The sequence below is a fragment of the Lucilia cuprina genome, chromosome 2 (assembly GCF_022045245.1).
Source record: "Lucilia cuprina isolate Lc7/37 chromosome 2, ASM2204524v1, whole genome shotgun sequence".
Lineage (NCBI taxonomy): Eukaryota > Metazoa > Arthropoda > Insecta > Diptera > Calliphoridae > Lucilia > Lucilia cuprina.
The window spans coordinates 1854296-1879627 of NC_060950.1; the positions used below are offsets into that span (position 1 = coordinate 1854296).

General features: G+C 24.7%; 1 protein-coding gene across 6 annotated transcripts in view; it reads right to left on the reverse strand.

Annotated features, from left to right (window-relative positions):
* Positions 1-25332, reverse strand: part of LOC111688439 (rap1 GTPase-activating protein 1) — a 208451-nt gene that overhangs the window by 20525 nt on the left and 162594 nt on the right. The window lies entirely within an intron of this gene.

Here is a 25332-nt window from a genome sequence, read left to right on the forward strand (position 1 = left end):
TTAATTTTTTTTTTAATATACTAGGTAGTTTTGCATATAATTTAATAGTTTAATTTTTCAAGGTTAACACTAGTAAACATTTTTTTAATTTTATTTATATTGGAAAAATATAAAGCGTAACGTTTCTTGAGGTATTAAAATAAAAATTAAAACAAAAACTACACATTTGTTTGTTTGATTTTTTTGATGAATGAATGTCAAATTGTTCATTAAATTGTAAAATAAGACAACAACAAAGCTATAACAAATTGCTATTTAATTAAGCAGTTATTTGTTTATAATTAACGACTTCATTCGTTATGATTATTTTAACATTTTCTATGTCAGTTTGCATTTATTTTTTTAAATTGGAAAAATATATGTCTCTTTTATGCATTTTAATTTTAATAGCTTTAAATTTGCATGTAAAAGCGAAAGTTATTTTTTCCAGTTTAACTGCTACCCAATATTGCTACTCTATTACTTACTATGGCTGCTGAGTGGTATATTTTATATTGTAGTTTAACAAAAAATGTTAATAATCTTTAATAATAGTTATTATTATAATTTTTACCACTATTTATGCAAACAATGTTTTATATCCATTCAGACTGGGGGTAAATACGTCTCAAGCCAACAGGTAATAAAATCAAGGTTGTTTTAATGGGAATTTGATTTGATTTTTCAAATGTGTAAAGTTTAAAAGTCAATAATCTCTAATAGTGTAAAATGTAATGTATATAGAAAGTATTAACAACAGAAATTATTTAAATTTATTAAAAAGTAATTAAACTTAATGAATTATAAAGGCGAAATGCAAAACAGAGTAAAATTATGTTTATTTAGTTTAATTGCATTAGAAATGATGTTTGTTTTACTAATGTGTTAAGTTACATGTGTTGACATTTGTAATGCATATTCTAAAAGTTAACAAATTAGTACTTTTTTGTTCCTGCCCCAATTTTTTTATAAAACCTGTTTGAATTGTTTTTATGTAAGTTTAAAAAGGGTGTTTGTTATCTTCAATTAAAAACTGCTGCCAAAAACATTTTTGTAATATTTAATAATAGCTTATTAATAGATACTTTTAAAATAAATTTAAGCATTTGTTTTATTTTTTAGCACCAAAACACTTAAAACAAAAAAGTTTGTTAATAAATATCTGGGGCTGCTTAACAATATGGTCTTTTACCATAATTCATATTTGATTAGCAAAGATTTCAAACAAATTTGTAATGTTTATGAATATCTATTCATAAAAAAGAATCGAAAACACTTGGTTTGAGCTTGGAAATCATAAAAAAGTATGTAAATATATGCGTATTATAAATATAACAGAAATCATACAATATTTGCAATTACAATAAATTGTGATTAATTGATTTCATATGGCAGCCAAGAACACAAGAAAAAAACTGAAACTAAAATAAACAAATAAATCATAAAAGTTGAATCAAAAGAACTAAATGGAAATTTATTAAACAATTGGAAACACGTCTCTTCTTATGTACATACATATGTACATGTGTATGTATGTAAATATGTGTATTGATTTATGATTTTCCAGTTGTTGTTTAAAAATAAAGTGTTGAAAATATATTAAAAGATTGTGGTTAAAGGGATTTTCAACATAAATAAACATTAAAAACAAGATTTTTATAATAACAATTAAAAAAAACTTTAGGGTGTTTTAATTTTATTATATTCTGTTTTGTTACATACTTAAGATAAATAAAAATTAGTTTTTAACAACATGGATTTTTATCTTCTAAGGCCTTAAATATTTAACACATTTTCTATCTATTTTTTTGTTGGTCTGTATGCTGTCAAAATGATTTTTATATTGTATTTATATTGTCATAAGTACCAAGGTTTTTTTCTTTTGGTTTCTTATACAATTTAATATCAAGAGTATAAATACAGCATATAATGACTTAAACATACTTGTAATAATTATGGTTTTCTATAACAATTATCGTGTTTGTTTTGTTTTTTTTTTAGAAGAGACGAAAAACTCATCAAATTTACCAGAAGCAAAGAAGCATCTTGTAAATAAAAAAATTCATATAATAAATTATCTGAAGGTCATGTTTCTTGTTTATAGAAAAAAAGATAAATGTTTTTTTTTCCATATTTTTGCTTACAAAACAAACAGAAAAAGTTACAACGGAACTTAAAAAGCAGACAAAAGCCAACAGCTACATTATACTAAAATTGCGCAAGTTAATATGAAATGTTTAAATCTAGAAAAAGAACAATGAATGAGCTTGTGTATCTGTATCTTAAAGTTTAAAATGATCATGTATTTGTGTTTTGTATTTTTTTTTATAAAAAACCCAGTTAATAAGAACAGAACACGTTTTTAATGTTTAACGCATTTCAAGACAAAAGAATTTATTTTTAAATAAAAAACAAAGACTTGAAAGATCACCCAAATTCTAAAATTTTAAATAAGTAAGTGGTTAGACAGTCGACAGGCTTTTGACCTTTATATATTTTTTTAAGGGAGTTAAGAGAACGTAAAAACTTTAACTAAAATTTATTAATGAAATTTTTGTTTAAAACGTTAAAGTAATTAGCCATTTCTAAGCAATTAACATATGAATAGAACGTTTAAATTGAATATAATTTTGCAGTTAATCATATTAAAAAAAACAGAATAGTTTGTGGTTAATGATTTTAAATTAATAATAAAACACTAAGAACTAACTAACCTACATTCAAATAAAAAACAAAAGAATTTTTTTAAAATACTTAATTACAAATCAAAAATAAAATAAAGTGTAAAAACTAGTTTTTCGTAAAAAAAAGATTTAATTAACAACCACCCGCCTGAATAAATATTGAGCTCAGCTGACACACATGTCATTTTTCAAATGTCAATTCAAACATTTGACAAATCAGTGTCAATATAACGATTGTAAAGTAAACAAACGAACAGACCTAATATATTTGCAAGAAGGGGTATTCATTCAACACAAACAAATATTAAATGTCATCAATGTTCAGATGCTAGCATGAAAGTAATTACAAACAAATAATATTACATTTAATGTCATTTTGCTGAACATAATATTAGTGTTGTTGTTGAGTTGAGTTTTCTTTCAAAAAAGAACACCAGTTAGCTATACTACAGCTATATAATGACCTTTCCAACTGGGTTATATGCTTGGCTGCAGTTTAACAGATTTACTTACTTAATATACATATATATTTGTTTCTATTTGTTTGTTTAATTAGACCTTGCGCAGAAAAGAACAGCAGAAGCAGCACTTGTAATTGCATATACTTCATACATAAATATATAAATGCATCATCATATAGTTCTCAAGAGTTCTAAACACACTTAAAAAATGTAACTTTTTTTTTCAAAAATATATATAAAAAAGATATGAACAAAAATGTTAGAAGAACCTCTTCAAATAGAAAACTTATTCTTAAGAGTAAGAAAAAAGAGAGACACTTAAGTGGGATTATTAGTATTTTTCAAAAACTATTTAAAAAATAACATGAAAAAACATGATTGTATGAAAACAACAATTTAATTTCAATTAAAATTTTAAACTTAAAACCAGTCTAATAAACTTGTTAACTTTTATCATAAGCTTTGTTAAGTATTAAGTCTAAAGCATATTTAAGTTTAAGCTATTTTGACATTTTAGCTTAACTTGAACCGTTAAATAGGTTGAAATATATACATATTTGGCATGATTTAAAAAATACTTAACAAAAATAAAAAGTTTATAAAAGTCAAGGCATGACAAATTTAAAAATTAAAAAACCCATATAAAATCAAATTTGTTCTTTTTTTCTTTTCTAATCCTGGTGATACTTTTTTTTATTGATATTACTGTGTAATTAACTAAATGATGTGTTATTATTTGTCTATCATTAATTTTATACCCCTTCCTATATTTATGGCTTTATTTGATTTACTAGAAGAATTTTTTTTCGAATATTTATTAATATTATACCTATGTATACCTATACCAACATAATAAAAAAAAAGAAATACAACTATTAATTTAACTAATTTGATAATCAATAATATAAAAACAGGGCGTTTTCCCTTTGGAGACTAGTAATAAATGATATTAAAGGAAATACGTCAATGGAAATAAAGAAATATTAAAATATTTTTGCAAAATAACCGAATATTCGGCAGCTTGTAGGCAGAAAGTTGAAGGAGAAACTTTTATAAATACAATTAGTTATGACTTAATTAAAAATGCATTATTTCCAAAAAGAATATTTATTATTTTTTAATCCTTGGAAAATGCCTGGATACCATAAATTGGTATTTTAGTTCAGACAATAATTTGAAGTAATTTCTTTAATAGCTTTGCACTTGCTATTCGGTGGTACTTTCCATTCGAACATCTTTCATATTTTCCCAGTCATTTATCATGATTATTACTTTGGCAAAGACACAAATTTTGGGTTAGGTCATCACTATAAAAATGAGACAGACAACTCCCCCTCTTTACAAGCAAAATAAACAATAAAAAAATGAAATGAAAAGAATGATTATATGACTTGGCTAATAGTTAGTACGAAAATAAAAAAACACTCCCTTAAGTACTTGAAACAAAGAGTGTGCAATAAAATTATTAAAATAAATTAGCAAAATTAACAAAGCAGAAAGGGGAGATCAAAAGCATTGAATGACCAAATATTTTGTGAACAATTTGCTAATTAAGTATCAATTACTAAATAAATAATTTTAGAAGCCCTTCAAACGTTTGATAAAAAAATATTATAGAAACAAAAAAATCATATGATCTCAACACCTGTTTTTTTTTGTTGCTGACATTTAAATCTATAAAAATGTTAATTAACAGCCGGTTTTTTTAAACAATATTCGAATACAATAATGCTTATTATCAAGAAATTGATACACCAACCATGTATAAAGAACAAACAAAATTTCAACAAGAAAGGGGTTTAATTTAAAAGTAGCATGTGCTTATAAATTGAAGACAGCTGTTTTTTGCTGTCGCTGCTACTAAAAAGGAATAGAACTAAAGCTCAAAGACTTACAATATATAATCGATAAAAAATAATATTTCATAAAGGCAGGTGTTTAATAAAATACCACAGGAAAACAACATCAAAAAAGATTTCTAAAGCAAGATCAAAACTATAGAAATTGTAATATATATATATATATATATATATATATATATATATATATATATATATATATATATATATATATATATATATATATATATATATATATATATATATATATATATATATATATATATATATATATATATATATATATATATATATATATATATAATATATATATATATATAATATATATATATATGAAATATTATTTTTTATCGATTATATATTGTAAGTCTTTGAGCTTTAGTTCTATTCCTTTTTAGTAGCAGCGACAGCAAAAAACAGCTGTCTTCAATTTATAAGCACATGCTACTTTTAAATTAAACCCCTTTCTTGTTGAAATTTTGTTTGTTCTTTATACATGGTTGGTGTATCAATTTCTTGATAATAAGCATTATTGTATTCGAATATTGTTTAAAAAAACCGGCTGTTAATTAACATTTTTATAGATTTAAATGTCAGCAACAAAAAAAAACAGGTGTTGAGATCATATGATTTTTTTGTTTCTATAATATTTTTTTATCAAACGTTTGAATATATATAATATATATATATATATATTATATATATATATATATATAATATATATAATATATATATATATAATATATATATATATATATATATATATATATATATATATATATATAATATATATATATATAAAAGAATACATGGCAACCAAGGGAAATTTAAAATAAAGTGGCACAAAACTTAATAAAGGAAGTTTATGAGCAAAACTTGTTTCTCAAACAGAAACTGAAAGTTGGGAATCTTAAAAATTTCGTAAAATTCAGTCACAAAATTTTGGCAAATTCGATAAAACTTAAGATCCTTGCAACATATTTAAGACGTCTGTCCGTCTAGTCTTGCCAATCACATGCCACAAACAAGCTTTCAACAAGAAAAGTCACAATCTCTAAAGCCAACAATAAAAACCTGATTTGAATGACAGCAAATACTATAAAAAACTAGTATAATTACAAATATGCAAATCTTGGCTTAAATACAAAATAAAAACTTGGTTAAACTAAAAAAAAACAACAAAATATAGTAATAATAATGATAGCAGTAGTTCTCTTACAACATCAGCAGATGATGATACGCTGCAAAAAACACTAAAAACTTGCAAATATATAAATTCAGATATAAAACAAACGGGTTACTGGTATTATTAACACAACATTTTAACAACTATGTATCTGTAGCTGTAGTATTTGGAAGATGTGACACTAACTCGTACAATGTCTAACAGCAAAAAAAAAAAAATGGTGTGAAAACTATGTAAAAATGCAGTTACAAACCGTTATTATATTACAAAACCGCAACAGACAGTTTGAGAGAGCGAGCTAGAGCTATACAAAAAATGGTTTATTATTGCTTAAGATTCCCAACCCATCTGGAATTTTATTTAGTTTGTTTTTTTTCTGCAGCTAGTTTTACTGCAATCCCTAATGCAACTTTTCCAAAGTAATTAGTTGAATGCGGAGGAAAAAATAAAATAATAGTTACATTCCCATTATTTTTACATTAAAAAAAAAACATCTTGGCTTTATGGCAATGGGAAGTTTTTTACTTAGTTTTTTTTTCTTCTTGTTGTTGGTTTAACTCATTTTAAAAGCTTTATAGGCGTTACTTTAATTAAACATTAAGACAATCTTTAATTTTAAAACTTTTAATAAGATTTACGATTTCTGCTTTTTTTAAATTAAATAGTGAAATAACAAAGAAAATAACTAAATAAGATATCACTTTAAGTATAAAGTATGGTTTTATGTTTTGTTTAAAATTAAATATTATGAAAACAGGGAAAGTTTACTAAGTGAAAGATATTAAAATTTCAAATAACATATTAAAGTTTGTAAAGCTTTAAGAAACTTTTTTTAAACCAAAATTTAGTTTTCTTTAAAAATATTACTTATGGGCTACACTTCTCCTACGAGGATTAACTAAAGTATTTTTTGTTAGTATGTTAGTGAAAAACAACAAGTTGGTAAAAAGTTCATTAAACTTAATGAGTGGTTATTAACAAAAAATATATATATTTAACAATTCCAATTAAAGTATACAATTTTAATTGCACTAAAGATTTTTTTCAAATATTATTTAAAGAGTCCATAAACAAAGAAAAATTAATATAAAACGATAAGCGTATAAATAGACAAATCCAAAATGTTTTGGTCTGCATGTGGTCACTTCACACCACTTCACTCCACTGGGTGCTCTTACTAAACACACTCAATACTGGCCAGTACTTGTGGTGGGCAATAAAGTCATATAAAACGCAATAAAATAAAAGTAAAAGTGATAAATGAGGGGGCCATTCAAACAATTTTTTTATACTCCTCATTCATCATAATTAGTTGTTGTGGATTTCTTGATAAGGCTTTCAATAAAAGCAATTAGTTTAATATTACATATTTACAGAGATTAACAATTTTTTTTTGTAGAAAGGTAAGAAAACAACTGAATTTCCTAATATAACAATTAAATAAATGTTTTAAAATGAAGAAAATTAAACATTTCGTTATAAATAAGAGAAATTTATGAAATGATGTCATTTTTTTGATAATAAATGACAATAATAGTGACGAAGATGACGATTAAGATGATGACGTTATTGATGATGATGAGTTCATTTTTATAATTTACAACTTTTCCTTTAAGTTTTCAATTTCAATTCCTGGTTTATTGCTACCACAAGTCATTGTATAACCTTTTGGTTTACGAGTGTTTGTATGAGTATGTATGTTTAAATGTGACCTGTTTTTATTGATTGATGGCCATAACTTCCGTACCATTAGCGGTTATTAAAGTAAAACAGTATATTCCACATGTCATTCATTTAGCCAGTATGTTGTTGGCAAATATTTAGTAAACAGTCAAGTTACTAAATAAATGACTTAAAACGGAAATGGTGTCAGATTTCTGTGGGTTTTTCTTACATGTTACATGCTACTTAGGACGAAAACATACGAATAAAAAGTTCTTTTCTTTCAAGTTTTGCCTTTTTTTCTACAAAAATATTTCTCATATATAATTCCCTTGTTTTATTAAATAATATTTATTTTTTATATATACTTATATGATGTATTTGTTTATATGTTGGTTGTTATGTAGAAAGAATAAATCAAAAGCAAAAAAGATTGGGTTTGAAAAATTGTGGTGCTGGTGGTGGTTAATTTATAACCAATACTGTAACAGTAACATAATAGATACTCCTGGGAAATATTTATAAAAGAGGGGGATTTATTACTTTTCAAAAAAAAATTATAATCACATAAATTTTACAATGATTGCATTTTGAATTATTTCTTCTATCAAATTCAATTTTCCCAAGACAAATCAAACCGAAATTTATATTTTAAATAAAAATGAATATGTAATATGTAACTCTTCAAAAAAAATGTATCACTAAATTTGCTTTAATAAATGGTGTTTTGTGATAACTTAATAACTAGTTAGATAAATGCGTTAAAACTATTATCCTTTTTCCAAAGTAGTCTTTAATATTAAAATAATTTTTAATTTCCTATTTCTGCCTGGTAATTCAATTTAATACTAGTAATCAGTTTTTAAAAATTATAATCCTATTATTGTGCAGTTATACACTTTTTTGTCTCTACTTTTGCACAATTTTAATCTAAAAATTGTTAAAACTTTCTAAGCGGTTTATTGCATTTAATATTTTGTTTTCCATACATACGTTTTGTACTATACTATAGGTACTTTTCCTTTATGGCATTTGATGACGTTGCTGTTGATTCAAACCATTTTTGTTCATTCAAAAACTAAATATAAAAATGTGTATTATATTTAAAATCCTTGTAGAATACATACCTGCAAATAAAAAGAAAAAAGAAAAAATAACGTTAATATAAAACAAATATTAGGTTAGAAATATTGTAAAAAACTACAACGTATACAAAATGAGTAGAAGTAAAAGGTATGAATACACAATGTTTAGTAGTTGAGTTTTAGTCCTTTTTATGAACAAAAAACGTTTTATTACAAATATTTATTTTTTATGTTTTGTAGAAAAATGGCATATGAAATTTTTGCTGAATAGTGGTAAAAAAAGGAAACTTGAAATACAAATAATATGAGAGGTGGAATATTAAATATTAAAACACATCTTGTGTTTGCAAAAGTTATGGGAAGTATAGCTGTTAGGGAAGTTTCCTCGTTTTCCTTATAATCTTTATTTATTATAATTTAAAAAATTATTTTGTCGAAACTTTAGTTTTTAAAACGTTAAACATCATATGAAGCATGAATTCCCATATGGATTAACATTTTTCCGGAAACAGGTCATATGTGAATGTTTGAGGAAAAGTTTATTTCAAAAGCTTTGTACCATTTAAGCAAATATGAATTGAAATGCTGATGTACAAAAGTAAAAACTAAACATTTCCCAACAGGAAGTAAAAGCAAAATAACAGCAACTTAAACGTGCTAGGAGAAAAGCGAATCTTTAAGTGTAAAACAAAATAGGTCGAGTTTAATAAAAGAAACATGAAATGAAATCAATTTTCATCATAAAACTTTAAGATGCTGTTTTTAGATGCCAACAAGAAAATAAAATTATTTCTGAATGTATGTTTTAAATGAAAAAAAGAGAAAAAATCATTTGCAAAAAAGGCTAAAATTGTTAGGGGAAATTAAAGGAATGAAAAAAATACAACACAAGTGAGCATCATCAGCAGCCATCCAGTCAACTACTCGTAAACCTAAAGAAGCATCTGTTCCTAACACAATACAAAAAAACTAGTACACTGCATAAACGAAGGAATGAATGAATACAACTTGACAATGTATTGAAATGAAGGAAGAAGAATAATTCAGAAGAAATACATAATAAAGATAAAATTGAAAAATAATTCAAATTTGAAAAAAGGGAGGGAGGATTTCCAACAACGTGGGAATTTGTTTAAGTGGCAGGTGGAGTTACACAAAACAAACAATAAAGCCATTTAAATACACAGACATTTAGGCAGAGGAACGGTTGAATTATTATCTTTAAAAATAAAGGGATTAAGAGTTTAAATTTCACAAAAAAATAATAATAATTAGATACAAAAAGTATTCAGAAAAGTAAAACCGATAAAATACTAAGAAGTTGTTTTAAAAACAATTTAAATTTTGTAATATTTACATAATACTTTAAATTTAAAACAAAATTGCCCAAAAAAGGTACTATAGCAAAAACAAAAACAACTTCCTAGAATTTAGAGCCCAAGTGTACAACAGCAATTAATTTTGTGTGAATGCTGTTTCACAATTTTGCAGAGCAAAAAAAAAAACACAAATAAAATTTCGAGAATGTGTTTAGTTTTATTTTTATGGTCAGATTTTATAGCAACAACAAAAAAACAGCAAAAATTTTAGCTTCATTAGTACTAAAAAGAAATAACAACAACAAAAAAGGTAACAACCGGAAAACGGATGTAACAACAAACAATCTCTCAAGACTAGCAACAACAACAATGTTGAATAGAGCATACAAAGGTATGAGAATAAGAATTATAACGGCAAAAAATGACCGACCAGCTTAAGGTTTTTTTCTTATTTCTTCTTGTAATAAATAAATTTCCATTCTTTCAATATGGAAAAATAATTAAAGAATTGTTGGATAAATTCTTAGACAATTTTTATGGTGTGTTCACACTGCATGACATCACAACAAAAGGAAGTTAATTACTTATAAATGAAAAATTAAATAAAGCAATATAAATTAATTAAATCTTTAGAAAACTGGTTGTTTTGAAATGAAAACCTAAATTAAAAAAATTATAGTTTGAAACAAAAAAATATACATTTTGTAATTTTTAATTAATTTGATGTATAAATTAAAATTTTAGTGACAATGTTAATGATATTTATGTAAATAAAAGGAAATTAATTTTGAAGTTAACCAACGTTAATACTAAACGATTATTTAAATTAACAATGGTTTATAAAACAAATTAAATTTGACAAAATTTGTCAAATTAAAAACTGTTACCATTACATTTAAAAAATTCTGAATATTGGTCTGAAAGGTAAATTCTGATCAATTGATTTTGCTTTCAACATTAAGGTACGAGCAATTTATTTTTATATGAACAAATAATTTTTATTTATTTTTTAAATGATTCTATAAATTGAAAGTGCTTTTAAAGGTAAATAACGCACGATTTCATATGTTAACAAATTTATATAAAAAAAAAACGAAAAACATTGTGGCAAAAAAAACTGGCGAATGTGCTGCCAGTTATTGCAATAACGAAATAATAATAAAAATATATAAAATAAAAAAGTATTTTGTTATGTTAATTATATGCAAGAGAAAAGGTAGAAAAAACTCATTTCAAACGTGACTTTAACTGGTATGAGTCATCAACATCATTTTTATTTTTTGTAAACTACAGCAAAGAGGACACACCTTGTTCGGATAAAAAGTAGGAAAATAAAAACACAACAGAACTGAACTGAAACACACAGCCTGGAACCCTTTTGCTGTACATACATACATACATACATACATACATACATACATACATACATACATACATACATACATACATACATACATACATACATAAATATAAGCTTTGGCAAAAAGAAAATAAATATATAATATTAAATGGAAACATAAACTGCTTCTCAGCAAGAACATTATGTGATGATGATGACGCTGACGATGATATCGTGTTTGTGATATTGTTATTATAGTTACAGTCATCGTATGTGGAACTTGTAGCAGACATTATGTTGGATTTTTAGATGTAATTTATATTATAAAATGTTGTCATGTCATAATGCAGATACATATTAAATCAAACGAGCATTAACAAAGGCTAACAAGACCTTACAGGAAAAATAGCAACGGCAACAACAGCACAGCAAGAATACAGTAAAAATATCACAAGAAAATATAAAGAAAAGGAGACAACAACAAAAAATAGGTCCCCAAGTATCCAAAAGCTTTAAAACAATGTAATAGCTACACTTGTAGCAGCAGTAGTAACTACTAGATACAAGCATAAACTATTCATGAAACCCGGTTTTAGTTTTGTACCGGCTGTTCGTTTTTTTTTTTTTTTTGTTTCTGCACATGGACAGACATGTCTTTTGACACACTTTATAACAAAAAGATAGTGACACTTTATTGTCATTTGTATGCGTTTATCAATGAAAGGTAGAAAAAAATCGCAAATAAAAAATCCAACCGCTAGCAGCCAGTAAATAGAGCTAGAACTCCTGCTTGTGTGCAAAATCGAAAATACTATTATAAATAAAAAAGCTGTGAGAAGGTTCTAAAAAATTATATAGAAATACTTAGAACAAAAACAAGTACCGCCATTTTAGTTGCAAGTGCTTCTGCTGCTGCCAATTGTATTGCAAATGTCATTTTAAGCTGACACCAGTGTAATTTATTATGATATGTCGTTTTAGAACAAAAACAAAATAATAAAAAAATAGAAATAAAAATGATTGTTATAACTTTTTGTTAATACATTTTATTATATTTGCCAATACCCATTAGATAAATACTTTTAAACGTTTTCATATATTATTAATTCCAAACACATACGGTTTTTTAAAAAGTTGCGATAGATAGAGATAGATAGACAGATACATATGTACAAAGTTAGAACGTTAGATAGACCATAATATATAGATGATAATCTAATGACGCCATGTTGGTTTCTTTTTTATTTATCAATTATATTAAATTAAATACAATAATTAAAAATTATTTTTTAAAAGGTAAATGTCAATAAGAAAATCTAAAACCATTTTCTAATAAGCTGAAGTGTTTGTGTTTTCAGTTGTAGTAATTTTGAAACATTTGTGGCAAAATTTAACTTCAAGGTTAAACATAAAGTGAAATTTTGTATTTGAAAATAATATTTTATTTAACCTTCAAAAATATCCTTGAAGTAACAATATTGAGCCACTGTTTTTTTTTTCTCAAAAAGCTGAAAATTTCATTATATGTGAAAATTTATTTTAAAATAGTAATATTTAACCAACTTTTTATATAAAACAAGATAATACTGAAAATTAAATATTTAAACAAATTTTTATAAAACAACAAGTTTATTTTAATTTAAAATAAACAATAATAAAAGTTGTTTAAAGACCAGACTATTATAGACAAACTGGTAAATATTGAAATTACTTATGGATCTAAAATTGGTTTTGAATAATGGACATATTTATCTGCAGTGAAAAAATTAACAAAAACAATTGTACACAAAATTTCCATGAGATATTAAAAAAATAAAAACTTATAAAGAAATTATGAAATAAAATAATATTAAAAAAACAATAAAGAGCTATTTAGATGATATAGAAAAAATCCAACAAAACAGCTTTCACCTGAAATTGAAAATATAAAAATAACACTGGCAGCACACACAAACACACACTTGTACCGCAACGATTAATATGATATAATACTTTTAAATAATCTAGTTAAAGTGACATTAATTCAATATTGTCATTCCCATTAAAATTGTTGTTCAATAAATATTGTCAGATCCATGACATATTTAAATATGCATTTATATGCCCGTGCCTTGAGCTTGTAAGCATATGTGTATGCCCACCACAGCAAACCTAACCTCAAAACAAAATGAATTTGTTGTTTATTGCGATGGGCTGGTTGGCTTCTAAGCTGCTTCAACAGAAACGCAGCTTATCACCACTAAATATAATTTGAAAAAGGGAAAACATATTAAAAATGTTTAGTTGGTTTGGCTGTTAAAAAAAGAGCAGGGGGAAATAAATAAAAATCAATAATAACAATATTTTATCATATGCAAACATTGTATGAACGAGTATTTATGAGGGACTTTTGATCTTTATAGACCGATAGACCGACAGTCATAGTCAAACGGCGGTGACTTTATTCCCAGAATTTGTACATATGTACGTATGTACATATGTATGTATAATTTTGAGGTTAGAAAAATACAAAATATATGTTTATGTGACAAATATTCAACTGATAAAGGGATTTTTTTATTACATAACTGTAACTAATAAATTAAAGGAAATCGTTTAAACATATATAAACTTAAATATGTAAGTTTTAATACAAAATACTATAACTAGAAACTAATACCAGGAAAAATTTATGAAATTTAAACGAAAACGAAGTGATTAAATTTACGACTTTAAGGCATGACTAAAATAATCAAATACTTTCTAAAAGTAGAAGTGTTTTTTAAAGATTTTGTCATTTAAAAGTCATTACTTAAAATTTTAAGCAAAATTCAGGTAGATTTAACAGTTATGGAAAAACAAACATAACCTTATTTAGATCTAAACAAAACAAAAATAACAACCTAGAGAATATTGTTGTAATTTTAGTTATGGTCACTAAACACTACAATGCACTACTCACTCTACTGTTGTTGGTGCACTTCAACTAAACAATGGCATCTTTAGAATTGAAAATTTTGTTTGTGATTTTCGCTAGTTTCTTGTTTTTTATTGTTTCTTCTTATTGTTGTGTTATTTTTTGTTTGTTCTCTAAATTTGTTTTATGAACATGGCAGGCGCCAGTAATGAACACAAGTAGGCGTCAGAGCGACATGTCGCTTATGTTTAGTGTGAGGGTACTTTTCGAGTGCACTGATTTGAAAATTAAAGTGTATAATACTTCATATTCGCCTCAATGTTACATGTTTTTTGCACTTATTTAAACACAAACTAATGAAGCATTTATTTAAGATATTTTCTCGGTTTTCATTAGGCGACAAATGTCTAATATTTAAAATGAAAAACCCACATACAAGTTTCCATCCAGTGGCTGTATAATAATAAAGTTGTTTTGACTAAATATTTAAATGTTTTAAAAATAATTGGTTAATTAAGTGCAGGAGATAAGAAAATGTTTTTAATTTAATAACAATTTAAAGAAATAACATTTTAAAAAGTAATTACATAATTTTAAGTTGATTGAAAAGTTTAACAATAAATAAAAAAAGTTTGTAAAAACTAGAAAGAAATGTGGAAAAAGATTAAAATTGCAATTTATAATGTCTATATGTTAAACTATAATATATACTTAAACTATAAAAACTATTGTCTCAATTAATTAATTTCATACAAAAAAACATTTACAAATGTTAATTGAGCGTGATTCAACTTTTATTAAGAATTATTCAAATTTAAAATGTGTAGTGAAATCATTTAAATAAAGAAAATAAACAGCCAGGGGCAATTTAAAACAATTTAACTACAAAACAACAAAAAACATAGCAAGCTTTAAAGTTTATACTCGTTATAAAAGTATCAAGTGTAAATAAAATTTGTATCTTTTTACATTTCGATTTATGTAAATTATTCAAAGTAAGAGATGAAAATAAAAATTGCTCTGAAATTGAAATAGTTTTCGAATTGTTTTCTTTACGAGTGTGGGTCTGTTAAAGGGTCACACCTTTTTTTAAATTAAAGCTTTACTTTACATTTCTCATCGTTTGTAATGAATATTATTAACATTTTTAGCATGAATACAAAAAAAAAAACAATAATAATATTCAATAAAATAGTTATTGAATTGTTTATACTAGACAAAATAAAATGCAAAAACAAGTTTAGCTTGAACAAATTTTTCTACATTAAAAACAAGTTTTATTTTGTTATTTTTTTATTTATAAATAATTTTTTACTCATACATTAACTCATTTAATTGACCTTTTGAGAATTAAATATACATTTTTGCCGTTTTTTTTATTTGTTTAGAAAAGGTTTTCATTAAGTTGTATAAAAATTTGATTTATTGAAATCAAACACAATTATTGAGAGAATTTAAAATATATAGAACCAAAGTAGTTTAAATAAATTTATAAAAATTAATTCTAAATCCAATCTAATTTAAAAACCAAGTTTTTAGAATGTTTATTCCAAATCCTGAAATAATATTTTATGAATTGTAATTTCTTAACAAAGTTTGCAACTTTTTTAAAAATGTTTAAAATTATTAAAAATCACTTAATCTTCTTTTGAAGATTTTTTTAAAATAAAATAAAAAAATATGACATGATTTGAAAAAAAATATATATAAAATCAAAACCAGTGTAATAAATCCACTTGTTTTAAAGTTTTAAACTAAATTAAAAAAAAAAATTAAAAAAAACTCAGTTTAAATTTTTAAATTTAACAAAACATGTAACATGATCGTAGTTGAATTATAAACATTTATAAAAACAACAGTAGCAGCAGCAGCAGTGTACAAGGTTTTCTGGGCCATTCACTTTTTTACATGAGATTTTTTTTTTCAAAAACTTATAATTTTTTAAATGACGAAAAAAGGAATGAGTGTATTTTTATTGAAATTATGTAATTTGTATGTGAAGTAGTGTTATGATTTAAAACTAAAAACGTGTTTTTTCTTAAAACAAGTCATCAGTTGGTTAAATCCCCGTTGAAAAACTGGTAGAATGTAATGGTTCTAGTACAACTGACAAAATGCAAATCTTGATCAATGAATTAAACAACATAAATATGTATAGATTTTTTCTTTGGCAATTTTGTGTTAAGAATAAAACAGGTATTTTTAAGACCAAGTATTGACTATGTCATGAACAGTTGCAATTGCAGGTACATGCATACCCAGTTCTTTAAAATCCCACAGTTGAAAAACGTCAAGTTACTGTAGAGTAAAAATACAGCAAAAAATCTCTTGCCATTTACCATAAATATTATATGTTGATGTCAGTTTATGTTTTTGCTGTTTGGTAAATATTTGTTTTTTTTATTTTTAATATTTTTTTAGTTTGCATTTTACATTATGCAAAATGAAACTTGAAACATAAAAACCAAACAGCAGCAAATGGACAAGAAATTGCGCAAGTTTTTAAAAAAACTACCAGCAGCAAATGCTTTGAAAATTTCTTTAGTTTAGAAACCGAATGACAAGTGCAAAAATATGAAACCTTATAAAACAGATTTCATAATCATAAACTAGAATTCCACTTTCAACAACAGTAAGAATAAGTAGAAAAACAAAAAAGTTGTAAATGAACATGTAAATAAATGAAATATAATTTTCTTCCGCAACGTCATCATCAACATCTTCTTTTTCTTGAATGTAAGCAAAACAATCCATCATTATTATCATGCCGCTTGCAACATATACATCCAACCAACTAACCAGCCAGTCAGTCAGTCAGCCGGCGAGGCATGCATCCAGCAAATACTTAAAAAAGAAAAACATATTACGGAAAAGAAAGTTTTTCTGGGTCACCAACGCAATGAACTAAACTAAACACCACACAACAGCAACACAACTAGAAAAACATGTAGTATGATTATGAAAAACTACAAACAAATAACCAACCTGCTTGCCACCAGCCAGCTAGTCAGACGTTCCATCCGTCAGTAGTTTAGGAATGTTTAGAAAACAAAAGAGATACGAACAAATGAAAACTAAAAAACTATTTTTTGTTCCATTTCCAAACGGAAAATCATTGTGCTGAAGAATTGAAGATGTCGGAGTAGTTGGTTTTTAGTAGGAGTACTAAACTAGTGTAGTATCAGTCGATTTTTTAAAAACGTTTTTCCTCTAACGGTTTTACAAAGAGTTGCAAATTCATTATAAAGTTTTTATGCACTATATATACGAGTTTTTGTTTCGAGATTAACACTTAAGATTATCGATATAACTATAATGGCGGAGAAGATATACAAAGTACGATGTTGGAAAAAAACTTAACATTTCCTGGTATAGATTTTCCTTTTAAGTAGAGTATAAAGATTTGAAATATTGATAGGATTTGTTAAAAGAAATTATGTAAAAAGCTATTAAAACATTTAACAAATTTTAAAACATTAACATAGAAACCATAGAAACTACACTACTTATCATGAGTCTTATAAAATGGTATTCATAAGTACTTTTAAAACCCCTTTTTTAATATTTAACAACTTTGTATTGATTTGTAATACATATTAACTACTTGTAATTATACCTAAGAAAAAGAAACTGATAAATCAAACGTTCTACATTTCAATAGTCAAAGAGGGAAAATGACTTTTTCAAAAAGCGACAAAACAATAAACCTATTATTATTTATTCTTTTTTTGTTTTTATGTATGTTAATATAACTTAATTGTATTTAATGCCTCTGTAATTATTATTAATTATTATGGCAGCAAATAGCAATAGAGAGAAAAAACCAAAGCAAACAAAACAAATCTTTAATTAGCCGCAAAACCTAAACAACATACATCTATCCATACGTACATTAAATAAAAAAACAAATTTATTTATAACTAATTATGAATAATTATTATTTTTTTCAAGAATGAGGTTTTATCTTAAAAGATACTTGAAGAAAAAAAACATAAAGACAAAGAGAAAAGTCAAGATTTTGAAAAATATTTAAACGATTGTCATAAGTATATTAACTTTAATTAAGTTTAATTAACGCCGACTTTAAATTTAAATTGATGATGAAGTTTAACAACCTACAAAACAAGATATACAAAGTTAGCGGTAAATTGTCTTCAAATATTTTTTAATTTTTAAAAATGATCTTTGTATAAAATTTTGAAGTTGAAAGTTAAACAAATTAAAGATTTTTCTTTAATATTAAAATCAATACTGGATTAAAATTCTGAAATAAAAATGATTATCGGTTATTCTGCTAAATACGTGATTCCTAAGAAATAAATATTTTCCATTTCATTGGATTCGAAAACTAATAATTATAAAAAACACTTCAAAAACTAATTAAAACTTCTTTAAAATGTTATTGAAATATTTGTAGGCAACTTTTGACCAAATCTATTATAAATTATTTTCAAATTTCGAAAATAAACAAACATTTATTCGGAAAAAACAAAAATTCCTCATGACGCGTGTTGTCATTATTAACAACATATTTCAAATTTGTCGTCAAATCCCTTCTTTTTTTTAAAATAAGAAAAAAAAAACAACCCTCAAAAATAAAAGTTTTTAATATAGTTGGATTTAGATGAAGAAATAAACAACTTTACAAATGCTTAAAATTACTATGTATATGCCCAGTCTTCGAGTGTTTGTTTTTGGTATCTGTAAGATCTATTTCAAAAAAAAGAAAAGAAAAATTTAAATGATTCCCCCACCCAAAAAAAAATTTCAAATTGTTTTTACACAATACACACAAAAAAAGTAAATTTACTTTACAACATGAGTGTGACATTCTAAATAAATATTTGAGCACAAAAAATAAAATAAATATTGTTTTAACAATAAAATAAAAAAAATTAGGAAAAAATTACGAAAATGTTTAAAACAAAGACTTATCACCTTTTTTTTTTTTTGAAAAAAAGTAAAATATTCTTATTACGTAGTGTTTTAAAAAGATACACAGATACTCTTTCTACCTTACAAACATGTGTTACTTCATTTACCACCTTTTTTATCTGTAAAATATTGGTGCAAAACCTTATCAGTTTCGAAATTAAAAAGCAGGGGTATACGAATAGCTGATGATGATATTTATACCATTCAGAAAATTTTATGAGTATTTGTTTCATACTCATTTTAGAAAAATAAATAGAAAAAATAACAAAAATTACGCGTTTTTTTAAATTCTAGTATTTTAAATATTGGTTTAGGTATTTTTTTTAATATTTCATTTAATAGGTTAAGGTCTTTTAAACATTTCTACATATATTTTGATGATTTTATAAAACAACAAATTTCTTTGTTTAATTTATTGAAATTTGCTTAAAAAATAAGATTGAAAAATATTTGAGTATTTTTAAAGCCTTGTTGCAATATTTCATTGTTGTTTGAATACAAAAATAAGTAAAATATTTTATTTAATAACAAAACTTATTGCATATAATTGCTTCTCATCATCATAATATACAATTCAAGACAATGCAATCATTATCATTATTATCCCCCTCATCATCATTATTGTCTTCAACATGTTCATTTAAAAAGCATTGTTTAAGTTAAACTTCGACGTCGAATCCATACTACATACAACTATCGTATCGTATACTATAATTTGCAATATTTTTCTCCTATTTTATTTTTTGCTTTAACTGTCTTTTTGTATTGTAATGTCGTCATAAATTTATTTCATTTTTGGATTTTTAACATTTATTCCCTTGGAAGTGAAAAATATTAAAAATAAAAAAGAAAACGTGCTTGCATATCCGGCCTTTAAAAAAACAAAGTTTTTTTTCTTCCAGTTGATGATAGACAACAACAGACCTGAAGTCGAAAACTCGGCAGTCATCAAGTAGACATTATTGTTGTTGTATTTTTAATACATTTTATTAAACATTTGTTAAAATGACAGACATGTCTATAATTCATTACATGACAATATAAGTAAGACAACAATGAATAACTTTAAATAAACATAAATTTCAAACACCGGCTTTAAACTAATTATAAATATTTTAAGCAAATAAAAAATTTAAAATGCTATTTTTAAAACACCTTCTCAATTTGCTCAGATTTTCAAAAAAAAAATCATCAACATTCCATACAAATATTATTAACAATCCGTTAAAAAATATCAAATGTATTTACGATTTCTCTTAAATAGTTTAACTATTATAATTTGTTTTACAAAAAAAGTTAATACTATTATTTCTTTATTGCTACATTTCTCCCATTAATATTATTTCATTCATTCCATTGGTCATTTATTTATTCATCGCTGGTCATCTTCATCTTCAGAAAAATCGTAATAAAAGTAAAAGTGTTTTCAGTTGTTTCTTCTTTATTATTTACCATATTTAGCCAAACAAACAAAACACTAAAAAAAACGTTATTTACAAAAAGTTTAATAATATTCATAAAAGACTTATAATGATGTTATAATAACCTGTGGGTATTTTTTTTAACGAAAATTTTATAATAAAAGAAAAATCCAAGTAACACATTATTGTCGTTTTTTTAGAAATTTCATGGTCTTGGCGGAAGAAAAAGAAAATTTTTTATAAAGTTTATAACAAATTTTGATTATGTAATTTTTTTTCAACTTTATAAATTAGATTTTAATTGCTGTTTTTAAGAAATTATCATTAAATAAATTTTATAAAATTGAGGAAATTATGAAAAAAAAATATTTTATAAAATAATATGACAAGATGACAAATTGCGTATGAGATAAATTTAAATAATGTTGTACTTAAAATATATTGTTATTTTGTTTTTAAAAAAGCCCATTTTTAAAACAAAATCACAATAAACTTCTCGTCATCTATATTTTACTTTAAGTTTCAAGTTTTAAGGTGCTGATATACAGAGCTACCAGAATTATTTTGTTTGTTAAAGAAGTCAATAGCATAATTCAGTTACTCTTACTGCACAACAAGTTATCAAAGGCATATTTTGTAAAAAAAATTTTTAGTTTTTGGTAAATTATTATCAATGCCATTTATGTAAGGATAAAATAAGTAAAAATTTGTTTTTTTTTTTTAATAGATTTCATAAATCTTTATAATATTTATCTACCATTTTAGTCAATAACTTAAAAACAAGAAAAGCTAACAAACGAAGGAGTTAAATGCGTTAAATGCATATAAAAATGGATCTTAATTATGCAAGGCACGTTTTAAAGTAATAAAACACCTTCTTCCATTTAAATACAACTCCCCAGTAAGACTTGGTTTAAAGATCGAATACGAAACCTTCTTCTGTTTAATAGCAAATTAGTGATATTTTTTTTATTTTCGTTTAAAACTAAACAAATAGCTATTAAATAAAACCAAACCAAAATAAAATATATAATAAAGCAAAGGAAGTATAAACAATTTATGTATGTTTGTATAAAGTATCTAAATATTAAAACGAACGAGTATCGCATAGTTACCATATGTAGTAGTATTACATTTTACAACAAATACAACAAAAATTTTTAAATAAGTGATCATTTTCATGTTTACTTTCGCATGTAATCAAGTTGAAAATAATTTAATATTTTATAATATTATAACAAGATATACTTTATTACAATTACAGAAAAAAAACGACTAAATACAACAAAATAAACTTACTTTAGTGTTAAAATCGTTAATGTAGAGTACAACAACATTATTAATAAGTAAACCTGGTAGGTAGTTGTCGATATATATTTTTTTTTTTGCTTTATTTATATTTTCATTTTATAAATAAATGAATTGTTGACTGGCTGTTGTTGTATGGATTTATGAAGTACGTTTGGTAGTGATTGGAAGTACGATATTGTAATAGATATAACCACAGACATAGAGAGATAACGCAAAACAACTAAAACTCATAACTCTTGGGCGAACTATAGAAGTTGGTTGAACGGACGGACGGAATTTTCAATGTAGGTAGGTTTACTTTTTGTAATTTAAAGAAAACAAAACTAAACAAAAACTCTATGCAGGAAATCATTTTAACCTTGTACAGGGTTTTTGAACTTGTACCACGACTACAAGTATAAATCCAATGTTTGGTAAAGAATATTGATCAACAATATCAACAACATCATCATTGTTATCATCTTCATGCTCAACAACAACAACAAACACGAGAACGCAGGGTACTTGAAACTGCAGTTAAATATATAATTGTATTGTCAAAAACAATTTAGAGGACTTTAGAACTAAAACACCCATCTTCACACACGTATTCCAGTTAAGTAGAGGAAAATCTAATAGAAAACAAAATTCCAAATAAAAACCACATGTTTTCCAAATACATACATATTTTTTTCGAACTAAGTATTGTTTGCAAAGAAAATTAATCTCTACCATAACCTTCCATAATATTTTATGTTTCAAATCAAGCGTGAATATATACGCGAATATGTTCAAAATCTGTTTTTCAAACAAAAATTTCACACAGAAACACAAAAAACAAAAAGTAACAAAACAAAAATTGGTAATAAATATTGTATTTTTGAAAAAAAAAAACGGAAATATATTCACGCTTCCATCCATCCACTCATTCACTCACTCATTCATTTTATTCATTCAGATAAGTGCCGTATATATAAAAACTGATAACATTGAATGGCAAAATAGAAATAGACATTAATTTTACAAAAATAATTTAAAATTAACAAAAAAAAAAAAAAACTATAAAAAATTTGTGATTACGAAATTTGTTTTTTGGAGATGACTGACAATGACAAAGAATTCTTCTTATTTACAGCAGGCCATTAAACAAAATTAAAAGCAATTTTTCTGTTTTTCAAATTTTCAAAAATAAAATTTTAAAATCGCATACAGTTGTAGCTAGATGATATATTTTCAAAAAATTATAAATAACCCTACCATAAAAATAATAAAAAAAAATATATATTTCATAAGATATTACAAAAAAAGAGTACATATGTGTATTTGTTGTTTTTCCACACTAAACAGACTCAGCGTCGCTTTGCCATTAGTAAGCAACTACTGTGTGTGGGGTGCATTCAAAGGATAATTTTAAATCAAAGCGAAGGGACTCAAGGCTACTACTTCTTATGAAAAATCATTACAAATTTTATGAAAAATTTTATAAAGCGAACATACATAAAGTTAAATTTAATTTCAAAAAGTCATATTAAAGTTTAATTGTGATAGATTTTTTTACCTCATAATTCCTAATACATGCTTAATTAAGACTTTTCTTAAGAAATTAAGAATAATCCCTATTTTTCACTTAACGCTACATCGCTCTAATTGTGCTTCAGCAAATTTTTTAAATGAATTTAAAGATTTAAAAGATGTTGTGTTATATTTTTACAAACTATAAATACATACATATACACCAAGTACGAATAGCATAAAAATAAAAAGGTTTTATTTATTGTTTTTTGTAAATTTATGATGTTTACAATTTAGTAGACATTTATCCCTAAAATAAGAAACCAACCAATTGAGTTTCTGGTAGTTTTTATTTTAAACCAACTTGGCGTAAAGAAATGATAAACAGATTTCATTTCTTCTTTTAGTTTTGAAAGATTGTTTTAAAAAGATTTAAAGATTTTTGGTTTGTGGTGTGTAAAGAAAGATGAAAACAACCAAACTATAGTATGCACATACATGGAGAAATTTGTCTTATTGATAAGGTTTTGAACAAAAAAAGAAAATACTTAATTACCTTAACGGTAGTTTTGTGGTGTTAACAGGAGGGGAAAATAAATTAATTGATGATTACCAGAGAAAACCTTCAAGAAAACAATTAAATAGGGGGAAAAATCAAACAAAAGTGAAATTAAAATTACCACATCCACCTAATTTACACATGATAATCCCCCTTTTCTAAATACGCCACTGTTTTCTTTTATAGATAATTGTTTTCAATTGTATACTTTTCTATCAATTAGAATTAAAATGTTGAGATACTTTTTTTGTAACAATTATCTTGTCTATATGATTAAACTTAATAATAACAAGAAAAAGATTTCAAAACTAAACTGAACTGAAACAAAAGAGAAAGTTGACGAGTAATTTCTTCTACGCTTACAGCAGATGAGGAAGGCAATGCTGATCATTAAACTCATAATGACGAAGGTAGTCATCATAATCATTATGAAGTTGATGGTGGTAATGGTTTCGAAACAAAATCATTTAACCAACAACGAAAAAAAAAACGTTAAAAGGTGCGTAGGTTGCTAAATAATCATAAACTTTCATTAATAAAAATTAAAGAAGAAAACTAAAAGTAACAGTAGAATTGTTAAAAACATAAAAAACAATTACATACATATATCTGTAAACAGTAACATATAAAAGAAAAACCCACCATTAATCACACGATTAATTAGTTGGTTTTTTTCTCTCTTGTAAAAAGAAAAACGTTACTTTCAGTTGTTGAAATGTTAAGACAGAAGTGTTAAAAGAAATTTAAAATAAGATTTTTTAAGTCATGTCTTAATTTTATTTCATAGTCACGCATTTTTGGTTTTTAGTTAAAGTTTAATGATTCTGTTTAGTTTCAGTTTTAAGTCAAATTTGCCCCAAAATCATCATAAAGAATGGTTATTAAACTAAATGTGACATGACATGACTGACTTTAAATTACAACTTTAACATCATTTCTTTCTTGGTTTTTATATAGGTAAACAAGAGATTATTATTGTTATTTGACATGACAGTAAAAAGGTCAAATGTATTAGCAGTTTCTTTAAAAAAAAAAAACAGTGAAACCTTGATGTTTTAACTTTGAATTTCTAAAAACAAATCTAGCTAGAAGTTCATGGTCTATAAAATGAGAATTAAATTTCTTAACAGTAACATACTAAAAAT